The following is a 14,779-nucleotide window of genomic DNA, read 5'->3' on the forward strand; positions in this document are numbered from 1 at the left end:
ACTGACTGCAAAGGAGGGATTTGACAGAACTTTTTAGGGGGATAAAAATGTTTTTTATTTTGATTATGGTAGTGATTACATGACTACGGATCATTGCCAAAACTTACTAAAATATACATGTAAAATGGGTGAATTTTGTCGTATGTAATATATACATCAAAAATAAAAAAGAAAAAAATTAAAAACTTCCCTTTTCTATGTAAACTAATTAAACACTATTTTATATTTAAAAATTGGGTAATTTAGCTACCCAAAGCTAAGAGTTGGATTGGAGTGCTAAGAGGAACTCTCCCAAGGCATTCGGGACTTCAGTGAGTGTGTAAGGCAGTAGCTCTCCAAGGGAGGGCAGCATGGCAGAGAGAGAGCTCTAGAGTCTCAGAAACCCAGGAACGGTCTTGGAACATGAAGAGAACTCCCCAGCAACTGAAAACCTTGTAGGACTGCAAAGAAGACCAAAATCTTGGCCACGTACAGTGGGTCAAGCCTGTTATCCCAGTACTTTGGGAGGCTGAGGTGAGTGGATCACTTAAGGTCAGGAGTTCTAGACCAGTCCAACCAATGTGGTGAAACCCTGTCTCTACTAAAAATACAAAAATTAGCCAGACAGGGTGGTGTGTGCCTGTAATCTCAGCTACTAGGGAGGCTGAGGCAGGACAATTGCCTGAACCCAGGAGGTGGAGGTTGCAGTGAGCTGAGAGGGTATCACTGCATTCCGGCCTGGGTGGCAGAGTAAGACTCTGTCTAAAAAGAACAACAACAAAAAAGGACCGAAATCTCCCATAGTGTAGAATGTTATTGAAATCACAATAAGATCCCCAGAATCTCAACAGGGCTCAGAGCCCAGAGTCCTGATGTGTCCTCAACATATTTAAAACCAATAGTAAACTGAATGAAGCTGAAGCTGCAATAAAACCCAGACACAGTTCAACTAACATCAGAGAGACTAAGACCCCTTCCTACTCTAGCAGTGGATAGAAGAAAGAACATGCCCTTTTCTAGAGGCAAATATTGGTTACTTTTTTCTCTACTGTTCTTTTATACAAAATGTCTGATATATAGAAGAAAATTATAAGACATATGAAAAAGTAAGGGAAAAAAGTTAAAACATAACACATTAAATAAAAACAGACCTAGTAATGTCTCAGAAGTTAGCATTATCACACAAAAATGCTAAAGGATACAGCAGAAAAGTGGACAATATGCGTGAAGAGATGGGTAAGACAAACTCTAAAAAGAACTAAAAGAGCCTTTTTTGCTCGGCACTTCTGTGGAGTAGGGTTGTTGGCAGCCATCATGCCCAGCTGGATGGCATGATCCTGAAGACTCACTTCCACAAGGATTGGCAGCAGCATGTGGCTACTTGATTCAACCAGGAAGATCTGCAGACTCACAGCCAGGCAAGCAAAAGTATGCCCTGCATATGGACCCATTCAGCCCATAGTATGGTAAGGTATCACACCAAAGTATGAGCTGGCAGGGCCTTCAGTCTGGAAGAGTTAAGTGTGGCTTGCAACCACAAGAAGGTGGACTGAACCATTGGCAACCATGGGTCCAAGAAGGTGGAAAAAGTCCACTGAGTCCTTGGTATCCAAAGTGCAATGGTTGAGGGAGTACTGCTCTAAGCTTATGCTTTTTGACAGGAAGCCCTTGGCTCCCAAGAAGGAAGACAGTTCTGTGAAGAATTCAGATTGGCCACCCAACTGACAAGACCACTAATGCCCATACAAAATGTCTACAAGAAGGAGAAGGGAAGAGAAGAACTTCATACTATTTGCCAGTCTTCATGTGGCCCACTCCAATGCACAAATGAAAATGCTAGAAATTTTAAAAATACAATATCAGCAATGAAGCATTTGTCAGACATACTTAACAGAAAGCTGAGCAGAGCCAAGGTAAAGACAAGTGAACCTGAAGATAGGTAAAGAAAAAATATCTAAACTGAAACACAAAGAGGGAAAAGAGTAGAGACCCTAGAGACTCCAGAAGATGAGGAGAGAGTGAATGTGTCAGAAGAAATATTTGAAGAGAAAATGGCTAATTTTTCTCCCCAAATTAATGAAAGACATTAACCCAAAGGTTTAAGAAGCTTAGTGAACCCCTAGCAAAATAAACACAAACTACATGTAGGCACATCAGAGTTAAATTGTTAAAAACCAAAAATAAAAAGCAAATCTTCAAAGCAACTAGAGAAAAAAAGGACACACTACATACAGGAGAACAATAACACCTAACATTGTACCACTGGAGAAAAAAAGTCAGTGTTGAAAGTGGAACATCTTAAAAGTGCTTAAAGTTAAAAAGAAACTCTACCCAACTAGAATTCTATATCCAGTAAAGAAGTTTCAAAAAGGAAGGTCAATAAAGACATTTTCAGAATAGAAAAAAGCTGAGATAATTTATTTCTAAAAGATCTGTAGTAGCCAAAAAAAAACAAAAGAAAATCTTTTCAGACTGAAGGAAAATGATACATAATCGAGCACCAGAAAGTTTCAATATTCAGATAAATGTAAACTATCTTTTTAAGTGTCCTTATTTTATATAGTTTTTAAAAAGTTCATTGAATATCTTAAATATAGCAAGATATTGTGGAGTTGATAGCGTATATACAAGTAACATACACATATAAAAGGAATTATGGTGTAAATTTATCACACTAATGGTAAAATAGTTTAATATTATTAGAAAGTAGATTGAGATAACGTAAAATGTATGTTGTGTATCAGTCACTGAAAATAACACAAAGGAATATAATTAAAGTCAATAGTAGAAATAAAAGATAAAGCTAAAAAATATGTGATTTGCCCAAAAGAATGTAGAGAAGGAGGAATAAAGAACAAATGAGATGAATAAAAACCAAAGACCAAGGTTGTACATTTAAAGCCCATCATATCAATAACTGCATTAAAAGTAAATGAACTAACCACTTCAATTAAAAGGGAGAGATTGTTATACTGGATTCAAAACCCAAGATTGAATATAATTTGTTGATAAGACACACTTTAATTATAAAGACTGAAAAGTAAGAAAGGACATGTACTAACATAAGACAATGAAAGCTGGTATGGCAATGTTAGCATCAAACAAAATATGCAATACTTTAAGACAAAGAGCACTACTAGAGTGCTCTAGTCTTGGGTGGATAATTCACCATAAAAGGGTAAATTCATCAAGAAGATATAACAATGACTTCTCAGCCCATTGGCTAAGATCAAGTGAAGAAGAGGTGACAATCCCAAATGAGTAGGCACCTGACAATAGAGCTGTGAAATACATGACAAAGGACAGAATAAAAGGGAGAAATAGACAAATCCACAATTGTGGCAGATATTTTAACAGTCTTTTAGTAATTGATAGAAAAACTGGACAAAAAAGTCAATAAAGCAGTGGATGATGTTAAAAACATCAACCAACTTGACCTAATTTACATTTGTAGAACATAGACTCATCAACTGCTGACTACGTATCTTTTCAAGTGCACATAGAACATTCACAAAAATGAACTATATCCTGGGCCATAAAACAAACATCTCAATAAATATCAAAGGATTGGCTTACATAGAATATATTCTCTTACCACCAAAGTATTAAGTTACAAAGTCGTTACAAAAAGATATCCATAAAACACCAAAACATTCCAAAATTAAGAAACACCCTTTTAAATTAGTCATGAGATGAAAAATAAATGAGATATTTGAAAATATTCTTAAATGAGTAATAACAAACACCATATTTCTGATATTTGTTAAAAAATGTTTACAGAGAAGTTTATAGTTTGAAATGTATTAGAAATTATAAAAGGGAAAAAATTAATGATTTAAACATCTAACTTAAGAAACTAATAAAAAAAGAGCCAAGGAAACCAAAGAAAATTTAAAAATAAGAGCATAAATAAATGAAGTAGTAAACAAATAATTGAGAAAATGGATAAAAGCAATAGTTTATAAAGAGACAAACCTCTAGCAAAACTGATCCAAGAAAACTTAAAACACAAATTGTCAATATTAGATATCAAAGCAAGGACATCAGAATTATCTGGCAGATATTAATGAGGTATTTGATCAACTTTATGTTAATACATTGACAACTTAAATGAAATGGATTTAATTTATTATAAAATGCAAGTTAACAAAAATAGCACAAGAAAACTATAAAATCTAAAGAGCTCCAAGCTATAAGAAAATTGGATTCATAGTCAAAAGCACTTATTTAAAGAAAATTCTAGGCCCAGATGGTTTCACAGGTGAATTTTATCAAACAATTAAGGAAGAAAGAGTACAAATGATTCACAAAGTCTTTCAGAAAACAGAGGAGGAAAAATACTTCCCAATTAATTTTATGGAGCTAGAATTACCCGATCCCAAAGCAGAAAACGATATCACAAGAAAAGAAAATTACAGAGCAGTATTGCTCATAAAGTTGCAAATCCTTAATAAAATTTTTCAAATTAAATCAAGTAATATACAAAAAGGATACTATGCCTAAATGAGGATTGACTTGGGAATGTAAAAGTAAATTTCACATTAGAAAAATTAATGTAATTTGCCACATTAACAGAATCAAGGAGAAAATTCATATGATCACCTCAATATATGTAAAAAATAATCTGGCTAATTCAACACTCATCCATGATAAAAACTCTCAGCAAACTAGGAATACAAGGATATTCCTCAGTCTAATAAAGAGCATCTATTTATGGAAAACCTACAACAATCACCACACTTTGTGGGGAAAGACTGAATGCTTTCCTCCGTGATTGGGAACAAGACAAAGATATCCCCTCTCACTACTTCTAATCATCATCATATCAGATGCCCTAAGCAATGGAATAAGACAATAAAAAGAAGAAAAAAAAAGCATAGATTGGAAAGGAAGAAGGGAAACTGTTGTTTTTATAAGTAATAATTGTTTACATGGAAACCTCTAGGGATCCCTCTGTAAAGGAGCTACCTAAGACTAAAATGTAAACTTAGCAAGCTTAAAGGATAAAAGTCAATATAGAAAAATATACTAGCAACCAACAATTGAAAATGAAAATTTAAAATACTATTTATAATAGTATGAAAAAACATAAAGTATCTAGAAATAAGCCTAACAGATTTATGAGATGTCTACCTTTAAAACTGTAAAGAAGTTAAAGACCTAATTAAATGGAGAGAAATATACAATATTCATGGATTGGAGTACTCTGTATTGTTAAGTTGTTTATTCTTCCTCAACTGATCTATAGAGTAAACACAATTCTTATCAAAATTGTAACAGTCCTTTTTGGAGAAACTGAGAGACCGATTCTTCAACTTATATGGGAATACAAAGGCTCTAGAATAGCTAAGACAACCTGGAGGAAGAACGCTGGAGGACTTACACTGGTTTCAAGATTTAATCTAAAGAAAGCTATGGTAACCAAGATCATATAGTATTGGCATAAGGATAGCTAACTAGATTAATGGAAAAAACCAGAAAATCCATAAATAGATTTACACTTTTATGGTCAATCAATTTTTTACCAAGTTGCTAAGTCAATTCTATGGAGGAAAATAACATCTTTTTGACAAATGGTACCAGAACAATTGAACATCTGTATAGAAGAAACAAATGGAACCTTGAGCCCTATCTCATTCCTTACACAAAACTGAATTCCAGCTACATCATAGACCTTAAGGCAAAACCCATAACTGTAATGTTTCTGGAAGAAAACCCTGGGGAGAAGGGGAAATGATTTACTGAGAGCCTATTTGGAGTCACTGGCAGGGGAGTGCAACTGCTCATATACCCTTGACCAAAGACTGGTCCTCCTCTATGTGGGATAACCATTCTCTCTGACTCAGCATGCAGCTTCAGGAGGAACACACCTGGAATGGTGAGGGAGGAAGGGGACACTTGCCTAGCCAGCCAGATCAGCTGAATCAACCCTGGCAATCAATGGAGTGACAGATTTCTTAGCCAGATCACCCTGACCATCTGGGAAAACGATTTCTTGTGCAGGAGGACATGAAAAGCACTACTTGTATTTTAAAAATGGATACATCGAAATACATCAACATTTAAAATTTATGTTTATTTGTTAAGACTCCCAAATTAGAAGCAACTTGAAATGCCCATCCACAGATTAATGGATAAAAAATGGTGGTATGCCCATGAAGTAGAACACTGTTCAGCACAGAGGAATGAACTATGGATACACACGGTTGAATTTTTCTAAAAATTAGGTTGAGTAAAAGATGCCAGATACAAAATAGTAATCTGTGTAATTACATTTATGTGAAATTCTAGAATAGGCAAAACTCATCTTTGATGGTAGAAATAGTGGTTGGCTGGGGTGGGGGGACATTGACTGAAAGAAGCATGGGAGACCTTTCCAGGTAGGGCCTTGGAAATGTTCTATTCTTATTCAGGTGCTGGTTAGTTACGTGCATATAAACGTAAACATTTTTTGAACAGAACACATAAGAACTGTGCATTTTATTACATAAATATATACCAATATAAATCATGCCTTACATTTGGAAACCTATAAAACAGGTAGCATTACACATCATTTTCAAGGTGAAGAAGCTGAGGCTTAGAGATGCTAGGTAGTTCGTTCAAGACCCCACAGTTAGGACGTGGTAAGGGTATGGCACAAATCCTAACATCCCTGAAACCCAAACCACCCACCGCCCATGTACTTATGCTTCCTGCCGCTTCTCTATTCCAGTATAAATACAAGCATAAATAAGTGGCCAAATCCTCTAAATCCAAGGGTATGTTGATTTTATTTTACTATTTTATATTTTTTAGAGATGAGGTCTCACCCTGTCACCCAGGCTGCAGTGCAGTGACACTATTCTGACTCACTGCATCCTCAAACTCCTGGGTTCAAACGATCCTCCTGCCTCAGCGTCCTGAATAGCCAAGACTACAGCAGCATGCCTAGTCAAACTTTTAAATGTTTCTTGGAGAGAGGATCTCTCTGTGTTGCCCAAGCTGGTCTCAAACTCCTGGGTTCAAGTGATCCCCCGGCCTAGGTCGGCCCCAAAGTGCTGAGATTTCAAGCATAAGCCACCACACCTACCCTCCAAGGGTCTTTAATATAACTGCATTTGGATATAACGTGCGTCAAGATTGATCTCAGGGGAAATTACATGGACTTCACAGATCCTATGTTTGATGCATTTTATTATAATAAGCTTAATTTCTAAATTTCTGTAACTGAAGGAAAAGTGCACCTTAACCATCAGAACCCCAGTTAGGGGATCAGAAACAAAACAAAACTAATTATAGCAAAGCAGTCACCAATACTTTTGGAATATGAAACCAGATGGCCCCCAACTTGAGCTGAATGCACTCAGACACAACCCGTAGATAAGGCCAGAGTCTGCCAACCAATCTGTTACGCCTCTCCCAGCTTCACCTTTCCACATCTGGCTCCTGTGCATCTAGGAAGAATTGCTCAGAGAGAACCAAATAAAACAATTGCACATGATGTTTTAGACACGAAGATGCAACACACAGAAATCACACTCACTCACTTGTTGCTAAAAGGGTATCACCTGAATTAATTTTGCCTTTTAGCATCTTTATGATCTAGAAAGAAAAGTTCTTTCCTTTTGTTCTCTCTACACCACTTCTCCCTGACAAAGATTATGAAATGGGGAGATTTGAACCCCCCAGGATGTGCTGGGAAAGCATGCCAGTTTGGAGGAAGAACTTCCGGTGCTTGATTCCTCATAAGCTAGCAACAGCTGGCATTTGTGAGACTTACTCATCAGGTGGTAAGAGGAAGTCAAATGCTCCCAATAAGAGCTGAAATTCAGGACTCAGCAATGTGAGATTCTCAAAAGGATCAAGGAAACGAGTCTCAAACTATAAATCTGAAATCCAGAGTCCTGTGAATAGTGAATTACCTTCCACAATGCTACAGGAAGGGAACTTTTTCAGGCAGAGTGAAAAATTCACGAAGCAAAAGCTGGAAACAAAGGAAGCAGGAAAAGAAAAGGTACAGACACCCACAAACAGAAAGCCTCTTGTTTCATCTTCATGACAGAAGTCAAACCAAACATGTCAGTTGTAACAGTACATCCAATCAATGGATATTAAAAATAAACTTTTCAAAGACTCTTTAATCAAGGAAAGAAACTCTTGATTTAATAGTAAGCCAGACAGCAAGAGAATACACTTTTTTAAAAAAAAAAGAAAAAAAAAAAAAAAAGACTTCTCTCTATGGTTAGAAGTAGTCCCAGCCACTCGGGAGGCTGAGGCAGGAGAATTGCTTGAACCTGGGAGGTGGAGGTTGCAGTGAGCTGAGATCGCACCACTGCACTCCAGCATGGGCAATAGAGCAAGACTCCGTCTCAAAAAAAGAGAAGAAAAGAAAATATACCAAAATATTAATTAATAGTGCTTATCTTCAGGTAGTGGGATTTTGGGGGATGTCCATTTTCTTCTTTGAAACATTGTGTAATTTCCCAGAATTCTACAACAAGTCTGCATTTGCAATACTTTTGGCCCCAAAGTAATGGACAGTCAGACCATTGGTACCTTAAAGCATGAGGCTATTTTTGTTCATTTATAAGAAGTCTGAAGATTATTGGCCTCAGGGCTGGTCTGGCACTTCAACAGTGTCACCAAGGACCTAGGCTCTTCTGTCTTTCTGCTCCGTACTCTTTATTGTGTTGGCAGTTGTTACCAGGCTTCTTGTCTCATGAACATAGAGTGGCTGCCACAGCTCCAGCCAGCATGATCTCATTCAAAGACAAGAAGGATATGTGTGACCAGGGCAGGGGCAAAATTTCAGCCTTGCTTTTTATCAGGATGCAAAAACACCTTCCTAAAAGTTTCCACTTCAAACCTATTTTTACTTTTATTTTTTCATTTTTATTTTTGAGATGGAGTGTCGCTCTGTCGCCCACGCTGGAGTACAGTGGTGCACTCTCAGCTCACTGCAACCTGTGTCTCCCAGGTTCAAGCGATTCTCCTGCCTCGGCCTCCCGAGTAGCTGGAATTCTAGGCATGTGCCACCACGCTGGCTAATTTTTGTATTTTGAGTAGAGATGGCGTTTAGCCATGTTGGCCAGACTGGTCTCGAACTCCTGACCTCAAGTGATCCACCTATCTTGGCCTCTCAAAGTGTTGGGATTACAGGCATGAGCCACCGTGCCCAGCCTATTTTTACCTGGCCATAGCTAGATCACATGACTACACCTATCCATCTTCCCTGAGATTATGAGATTTCTGGCCAATACATAAACAAAAATAGGGTTATGTTGGTAGGGAAGAAGAAGGAATTGCTTCAGACATGTACAGAGTCTGCCCCAAGTGTTAATGAAGAGAGCAGAAAACAAATAGTATGCTGGGAGTTGTTTCTCACAGAGAGACCGATAAAGAGACGTATAGATTCACGCCCCTCATCTGAACCCCACCCCCACCCAACTATGTGAATTCGCATTGTCAAAGGAAAGATGGGACGGATGATCATTAAAATGTTAATAGTGCTTTCCGGGGAATGGAGATTTGGGGACACGTACATTTTTTTTTCTTTTTTATATATCTGTAATTTCAAGGTCTCTATGATTAGCATAATTCCAAAATTACTTTTTTAATTGGAAAAATTTTAATTTAAGACAGTAATGAGACTGGTGGTTTTAGTCACCTTTCTATATGTTCTGTACATCTAAATCTTATTATAAATATACCGCAGAGTGCAGTGTTTTATGCATATTATTTCCTTTCACCCTCACAAAACCTTATGAGTTCGGTCCCATTTTTGGTCCCATTTCTTCATACAAGGAAACAAAAGCTCAGAGAAGTTAAGTCTAAGCCAGGATTCAAACCAAAGTCTGTCTGATTCCAAAGCCTGAACTCCTAATCACAGCACTGTCCCATAATGTAATCTTTATATTGATAACTTTCTTATTCCCATACCTGTTTTTTAAAAAATAATTTTACTACTTAAATATGCAAGAATACAGAATGTATAATACTATATTCCATGTTTCAGAAACCCTTGATAAATGATATTATTCAATATGTATCTTTCTGAAACTTGCTTTTTATATTTAACACTGATTTCAAGACATCTCTCTCTTGATTCATGGTCCTTCTTCTCGGCCATTTAATATTCTTTTGCATACAATGGTATATTTTTTTTCCATTCTCCTGGACATTCAGAGTCTCCTCCCACCCCCAGTTTTTTGCAATTATAAACAATGCTGCAATGAACATCTTCATGCAGGTATCCTAGGGCCACGTAGAACACAGAACTAGGAGTGGGGCTGCTGGGTCCTAGATACAAGGTAAAGACAGAGTGTGGCCTCCCACCAGTGGCTAGTGACAACTGCTGTTGGTCCACATGCTTGTGAATATTTGGTACTGTCAAATAAATTATTTTATATTATTGGATAACTTTAGAGTTAAAGGATAATCTTGAAGTTAAAAAACAACACAAAATTCTTACCTTTAAAAATATCCAGGGCTTATTATGTCATTGAATGATGCTCCTAATCAGGCTGAGAGCTTGTTGAAGTCGGCAGTTTTTGAAAATCTTACATATAATAACATGTGCACATTTAACCTACAGCTCAATGAGGTTTAGTTTGTTTGTTTGAGATGGAGTCTCATTCTGTCATGCAGGCTGGAGTGCAATGGCGAGATCTTGGCTCCCTGCAACCTCTGCCTCCTGGGTTGAAGTAATTCTCCTGCCTCAGCCTCCTGAGTAGCTGGGACTACAGGCACCCACCACCAAGCCTGGCTAATTTTTTTTTTTTTTTGTATTTTTAGTAGAGACGGGGTTTCACCATATTAGCCAGGCTGGTCTTTAACTTCTGACCTCAGGCAATCCTCTGGCCTCGTCCACCCAAAGTTCTGGAATTACAGGCGTGAGCCATGGTGCCCAGCCTTTTTTTGTTTTTTAAATGAAGCAGAGTTTTGCTCTTGTTGCCCACGCTGGAGTGCAATGGCACAATCTCAGCTCACGGCAGCTTTTGCTTCCCAGGTTCAAGTGATTCTCCTGCCTCAGCCTCCTGAGTAGCTGGGATTACCGGCACCTGCCACCATGACTAGCTAATTTGTTGTATTTTTATTAGAGATAGGGTTTTGCCATGTTGGCCAAGCTGGTCTTGAACTTCTGGCCTCAGGTGACCTGTGCATCTCAGCCTCCCAAAGTATGGGGATTATAGGCATGAGCCACCTCACCCAGCCAGTTTAATGAGTTTTGACAAATGCCTACATCTATGTAAACACCACCACACTCAAGATACAGAACATTTGCCTTAGCTCAGAAAGTTACCTGTGCCTCTCCCAGCCAATCTTTACTGCCATTCCTGGTTCCCAGAAATCATGGTCTGGGTTCTGCCACTACAGCTTGAGTTTGTCTTTTTTAGAGCTTCATAGAAATGGAATCACACAGTATCTATCCTCGTGGGTCTGGCTTCTTCGGTTCAGGATGTTTTTGAGATTCATCCATGTTATTGCATAGATCCAAAATTCTTTCCTTTTCATGGCTGAGTGGTATTCCACTGTGTGGATATACAGCAGTCCCCCTTTATCTGTAGTTTCAGTTACCTGAGGTCAACTGAGGTCCAAAAATACCAAATGGAAACAATAAAAGTTGTTATTAGGCTGCTTGTCTCATGAACATAGAGTGGCTGCCACAGCTCCAGCCAGCATGGTATCATTCAAAGACAAGAAGGATATGTGTGACCAGGCAGGGGCAAAATTTCAGTCTTGCTTTTTATCAGGATGCAAAAACACCTTCCTAAAAGTTTCCACTTCAAACCTATTTTTACTTTTATTTTTTCATTTTTATTTTTGAGACGGAGTGTCGCTCTGTCACCCATGCTGGAGTACCGTGGTGCACTCTCAGCTCACTGCAACCTGTGTCTCCCAGGTTCAAGCGATTCTCCTGCCTCAGCCTCCCAAGTAGCTGGAATTCTAGGCATGTGCCACCACACTGGCTAATTTTTGTATTTTGAGTAGAGATGGTGTTCCTAAGTTTTAAATTTCATGTTCCTCTGTGTAGTGTGATAGAAATCTCACACCGCCCTGCTCTGTCCCATCTACATTGTGAATCATCCCTTTGTCCAACGTGTCCATGCTGTAGACACTACCTGCCTGTTAGTCACTTAGTAGCTGTATTGGTTATCAGATCAAATATCACAGTAATGTGAGGCTGATGTTCAAAGAACTCTTATTTTACTTCATAATGGCCCCAAAGCATAAGGGGTACTAGTGATGACAACAAGTCAGATAGACAGAAGAGAAGCCAGAAAGGGCTTCCTTTAAGTAAAAATGTGAAAGTTCTTGACTTAGTAAGAAAAGAAAAAAAAAAATGTGTGTGGAGATTGCTAAGATCTATGATAAGGATGGATCTTCTATATGTGAAATGGTGAACATTATATTACTATAGTTGTTCTATTTTATTATCCATTATTGTTATTTATCTTACTGTGCCTAATTTATAAATTTAAGTTTATCATAGATGGGCATAGGAAAAAAACAGTGTACATAGGGTTCAGTGCTGACTAAGGCTTCAGGCATGTGCTGAGGGTCTTGGAATGTAACCCCCAGGATAAGATGTGACTCCTGTACCATCGTTTGTCCACTGACTAGGTGACGGACATCTGGCTTGTTCTGATTTTTGACTACTATGAATCATGCTGCTATGAACATTTCATGGGCAAGTCTTTGGGTGGACATATGTTTTCATTTCTTTTGGGTAAATATTTAGAAACGAAATTGCTGTGTCATCAGGGAGAGGTGTGTTTAAAGAAAGGACTTTGGAACATCTATCTTAGTAGCTGCATGGCCTGACACAGGACTTGCCTGGCCTCTGGTGGGTAGAAAAGTGAAATCATCCCTAAGAGAGAGGTGAGAGGGAAGAAAACTTGGAAGAAAGGTAGAAGGAAGAAACAAAGGAAGAAAAAGGACAGTGAGAGGGAGGAACGTGGATTTTAGTCTAATAGGAGGAGACATTCTAAGAGAGTTATTCAAAGCTGAAATGAACTCCCTTGAAAGGTTTTAGACCGAAGCTGAGTGACCATTTGGTTGGGGGATGTTGAGAGAAAGAGTCCTCAAAAGTACTTGAGCTAAAGAATGCTCAAGATTGCTCTTACCCACGACGCCCCAAACAGCAGAATTATCACTTTTACAGACGCATGACCAGAGTGAGCAATGAAGCCTCAGGGAGAGCCACATGTCATTTGATCACTGTTTTGATTGCGGGCTGTGGGACCCCACTCTTGGCTGTCTCCAGGAAAGGAGACGTCGTAGGACGTGAGGACTCATGGAACCGTCAGGAAGGCTGCAGAGCCAGGGAGAGAAACAGGCAGCACCGCGGAATGAGCTCACCTGTGTTTCAGTCTTTTGGCCACTCTGAGCTCAAGTTCCACAGAGGAAGCCCCAGGTCTTCCTAGCTTGGGTCATTCCCATGTCCTCTCCCAGGCCAGAGGAAAGTCACATGTCAGTAACAACCCGCTGCGGTCCCTAAGATGTATGCAATGGGGGAAAGAAGTTGCGGAGTTCTTGAATTGGATATGGGAAGACAGGGTAGAAAATCATTCATTCATTCATTCATTCATCCAGAAATGTTAATTTTTGTGCCTCCCAAAAGCCACGCTTTGTGATGACCACCTGGCCAGACTCAGGTCGGAAAGGCAAGAAGAGACAAGCACTGGCTGCTGAGGACCTGTGGCTCAGTTTGTCCCCACCTCAAGGCTGGCAGAGGAGTGCAGGGATACCAGACAGACTTGGCTGGAGTCCCAGCTCTGCTCCTCTCTAGCTGTGTGACCTTGGGCCTCTCTGAGCCTGTTTTCTGGGAATAAGAAGGCCTTCTTCCAGGGGAGAATCCATTTTTTTTTTAAAGAGAGACAGAAAGAATAAAAAAAGAAGAGAGAGAGAAAAAAAAGAATGAAGGAGAGGAAGAAAGAGAAAGAGGAAGAGGGAGAGAGAACAGGGGTGTTGCTTTATTGCCCGGGCTGGAATGCAGTCTAAAAATGGGTATGCCTGTAATTGTGTTTAATAATAGAGACATGAAAAAAAAAATGAGGGAAGAAAATAACAAGCAGCCAACCAATATTTCATTTAAACCTGTAAGTAGGTGTGATGTGGTACTGATAAGAGTGTATATTTTGTGTATTTAAAGTGGAGAGTTCTATAAATGTTAATTAAGTTTACTTGTTCCGGATCTGAGTTCAAGTCCTGGATATCGATGTTAACTTTCTGTCTCATTGATCTGTCTAATATTGATGTTGAAGTCTCCCACTATTGTTGTGTGGGAGTCCAAGTCTCTTTATAAGTCTTATATATCTGGGTATTCCTGTATTGGGTGTGTATATATTTAGGATCTTTAGCTCTTCTTGTTGCATTGATCCTTTTATCATTATGTAATATCCTTCTTTGCTTCTTTTGATCTTTGTTGCTTTAAAGTCTATTTTATCAGCAAAAATTGCAACTCCTGCTTTCTATTTATTTATTTTTGCTCTCCATTTGGTTGGTAAATTTTTCTCCATCCCTTTGTTTTGAGTCTTTGTGTATCCTTACATGTGAGATGGGTCTGGATGCAGCATACCAATGGGTCTTGGCTTTTTTTGCCTGTCTGTGTCTTTGGATTGGGGATTTAGTCGGTTTAAATTTATAATTAATAACAATATATGTGAGTTTGATACTGTCATTTAATGTTGGCTGGCTGTTTTGCCCATTAGTTGATGCAAGTTCTTAATTATGTTGATGTTCTTTATTTTTTGGTATTTTTTACAAAGGCTGATACTGGTTGTTCCTTTCTATTTGTAGTGGTCTTTCAGAAGCT

At 38.5% G+C, this 14,779-nt stretch overlaps 1 pseudogene; it reads left to right on the plus strand.

Annotated features, from left to right (window-relative positions):
- Positions 1–402: 402 nt before the first annotated feature.
- LOC116540255 lies at positions 403–13,388 on the plus strand (annotated as a pseudogene).
- Positions 13,389–14,779: the final 1,391 nt, after the last annotated feature.

The sequence above is a fragment of the Sapajus apella genome, unplaced genomic scaffold, assembly GCF_009761245.1.
Source record: "Sapajus apella isolate SASKATOON/1434 unplaced genomic scaffold, GSC_monkey_1.0 scaffold137, whole genome shotgun sequence".
Taxonomy (NCBI): domain Eukaryota; kingdom Metazoa; phylum Chordata; class Mammalia; order Primates; family Cebidae; genus Sapajus; species Sapajus apella.